At 45.0% G+C, this 3,563-nt stretch overlaps 1 long non-coding RNA gene across 1 annotated transcript; it reads left to right on the top strand.

Annotated features, from left to right (window-relative positions):
* Window positions 1-396: 396 nt before the first annotated feature.
* On the top strand, window positions 397-3,336 carry LOC111025665 (uncharacterized). Its single transcript, XR_015790183.1, has 5 exons — window positions 397-1,092; window positions 1,235-1,406; window positions 1,486-1,673; window positions 1,749-2,296; window positions 2,374-3,336. It is a non-coding gene; the product is annotated as an uncharacterized LOC111025665 (long non-coding RNA).
* Window positions 3,337-3,563: the final 227 nt, after the last annotated feature.

Below are 3,563 nucleotides of genomic sequence, written 5' to 3'. Positions count from 1 at the left end.
ACTTTTATCATTCAATAAAGTTGTTATTGAAGGTTTTAATCAATAAGTAGTTATTGATCCAATAAAATGTTCTTACTATATCTAAATCCAATAAAATAAAGGATCCTAGACTGTTACCTGAGACTCAAACTCTATGTAAGAGACATAAATATGGATCAAGTTTGAGTTAACAGTCTAAATGGTCTATAGTATAGGAATAAGGTTGGGCGCCTTATTCTGGGGACACTATGGATGCGGCCCACTTTGTAGCTGGTACAAACGATGTGATCCTAATTCGTTCATGTGAAGACATGCGAGTGGGGGTGTCCCGTGCAAAGAGTTTGCATAAGACCGGACCATCAGATAGTCACTTTTACTTTATAACACTGTTTACTGTTTGAAACTGACTATCTCAACTTTGATGGCCTAGGTAACTCGATCTTAATCCTGAGCTAACTATGAACTTCTATTTACTCGGGATTATCCTTAGATCTGCATGGGTGAGAGCAGCTCAACAGCGCTGGCTCAATAAGCCTCCCATTTCAAGGGTAAGACCCGGTAGATAGCTAGGGACATAGGGTGCAAGAAGGAATTCACTTCTACCCAATTTTCGGATAGTGGAATGTGTGTTGTAAGTTTTTTGTGAACTTAAACATGCATTTTGACACTTAGCCATGTCATGCATGAGTGAAATGTGTGTTGTAAGCTTTTGGTGAACTTAGACATGCATTTTGACACTTAGCCATGCCATGCATGAGTGGAATGTGTGTTGTAAGCTTTTGGTGAACTTAGACATGCATTTTGACACTTAGTCATGCCATGCATGAGTGGAATATGTGTTGTAAGCTTTTGGTGAACTTTGACATGCAAGAGTTGCATGTAATTTGCCTATTTAAGAAGGCTTTTGTTCAAACATCAAAAACTCTTGGAACCTTTGGCCATTTGATGTGTTTTCAAAAAGCTTACATAACTCCTTTTAGCTCCACTTTTCTCTAATTTTTTCCTTCTCTAAAAAGAGTCCCACCATTCTATTCCAAGCCTTGAGAATAGCTAGGAAGATCTCTTGGTGGTCCTTCATTGGAGCTATTTGAAGATTTTTGAAAAGCTACAAAGGTTTGTATTTTTCTCTACTTATCTCTAAGCATCATAATGTATGACCATGCATGTTTAATCCTAGGTTGTATTATGCATCTAGATTGTTATTTCAATTCTTGCTCACTTCCGCTGCGCATGTATGTATTTTTTCCATCATAAGAAGCCTGGTCGGTACTACATGTGCGCAAGGAAAGGCACGGGCGGTATAGTCAAGGGGCCGACTTCCATCAAAGGATGGGTAGGTAAGTGGTTCTTTGCCTCTGGAGAGTGGCTGGCAAAGGATGAGTCTGGTCGCGCCTTCTTTGATGTTCCCACTAGGTTTGGGAACTTAGGTATGAGTCTTTCTTGTTTTCATTCTTTTGAACTTCTTGCCTTTCACATCTAACTTGAATTTTTGTTTGCTTTGTACAGTATCAATTAAGCTGATTCCCGAACTTGCTCAAGCCACCTTCGACACCCTCAAGCACTACAAGGATCACTTCCCAAGGGACCGAAGATCGTAACCTTGGTCACCGACAAGCTGCTCTTAGAGTCTGGGTTATTGGACTATAACCCTTTAGTTCGTTTGATTGAAGCTTCGAGGCCAAACTCCGAGCTCGGTAAGCCGTGCTCGTTCTCAATCTTCAATTTTAACTTTTTTTTGGTCTCTAACTTTTTGCTTGTTTGTTTTGCAGCAATGGTGTGCGGATTCACTGGCAGTGTGAAGCGCAAGTCCAAAGGTCGTGCTCACGCCCTCAAGACCGTGGTGGGTACTGAACCGGTGACGCCTACGGTGCCACGGACTAAGGCTCAGGGTAACTCTGGGCCATCTTCTGCAGTCCCCACCCCCGTGATCGAGCTAGACTTGTCTGGGGGTCGATCTGGAGAGAAGCGTTCAAGGGAGGAGTCCGAGGCGCTTGACGTATCTCCCCTGAACAAGGTGAGGGGAGAATCTCCTTTGAGGAGAAGAAGAAAGAAGAAGAAGACTTCCTCCTCCTCGGAGGTTGGGGCTCGTGGGACTCTGCCTACGAGTCATGCTGATTTGGTGGATGACCTCGAAGTTCGGATGGGGGGAACATCTGATGTGAGAATGCGGTTCAAGATGGAACCGTCGAGCTCTGAGGTGAAGGACTAGGTGTCCCGCATCTCGGCCACATGCTTGGACCACAGTCTGAGGAGAGCATCCAAGTTCGTGAGTGATCCTGGGTTCGTACTGCAGAGGACCATTGACAACGTTGCCGAGGTAAGACCTGCTCTTGTGTCATTTTTTACTCTCAATTCTCAGCTTGATCTAACCATCGTGTTCTTTGACTTTCGCAGGCGTTTATCGCTTCCATTCATTCAGCGGTTATGGTCAAAGCCGAACTGGATGGAAGAGAGGCTTTGGCAGCAAAGGAGAGGGAGAACTCCTCTGCTGCCTTAGAGGCCTCACCACGCTGAAGGGCGAGCTGCTAAAGGCCCAAGGTGAGGTGGATATTTTAAGGGCCGAGGTGGATGCCAAGGCCGATTCTTGAAGAATGAAGGTGAGAAACACAAGGCCCACCTCCGAGCAGCCCATGCTATCACCAAGGGGCTGGAGAAGGAGAAATTTCAACTCTTGAAGGAGAAGGACGACCTTGCTCAAGTCCTTTAGGAGAAGAACGCCTCAATTGGGCGCCTTACGACCGAGCTCAAAGACCTGAAGGAGCGCCTTACCAATGGAACTCTATTGAAGGAGTCATTCAGGCAACACCCAGACTTCGACGGGTTTGCCAAAGACTTCAGTGATGTTGGCTTCAAGTTCCTGATGAAGGGCATTGCTGCCGACATGCCTCATCTTTAGATCAATCTTAGCGGTCTCAAGAAGAAGTATTCTGAGAAGTGGGCTTCTGGGCTTAACGGTACTCCTGGCCCTCAATCCCTGGTGGACAAGTACGTCAGGGAGCTGGACTCTGACTACTCCGACATGGAGGAAGAGGATGCCCCTAGCCAAGAGCCTATCGAGGTCGGCACGACCCAAGAGGAGGTTCCTTCACAGCAGGGCGGATCCTAGGAGGTCAACCTTCTGGGCTCCCAGGGCGAGCTGTCCTCCCACCTCGGAAGTAGCTGAGGCTCTCTTTTCTTATTTCTTTTGTAAGTTTTTTTGGACAGAGCTGCAAGGTATATAAGCCTTGGCTCTGTCCTTTTAATCAATGAAATTGCCTTTCTCCACTTCTGTTCTTTTACTGCTTTTCCCTTAATCTTTTTAAACTTGCTTTTGTAAGCTGGAACTGATCTATGAATAATTTCCATCTCGCACCTCTTAACTCGTAAGTTTGAAGGATTGAGTGTGAGATACTTTTTCGCATCGCACCCTTAAGGTTTGAATCTGAGTTTCTTTAATTGGTCCTTAATATTTCTCCTCAAACTCAGAAGTCCAGAAGATAATACTAAGCAACAATTTGAACTTCCTACATCGCACCTTTAACTTGAACGTTAAAAAGGTTGAATTTTTAGTCCATAATTAATATTCACATCGCACCTCGAACCCG

The sequence above is a fragment of the Momordica charantia genome, assembly GCF_013281855.1.
Source record: "Momordica charantia cultivar OHB3-1 chromosome 4 unlocalized genomic scaffold, Mcharantia_2.0 BLBB01000004.1, whole genome shotgun sequence".
NCBI classification, from domain to species: Eukaryota; Viridiplantae; Streptophyta; class Magnoliopsida; order Cucurbitales; family Cucurbitaceae; genus Momordica; species Momordica charantia.
This window is presented reverse-complemented; position numbering and strand designations above follow the sequence as displayed.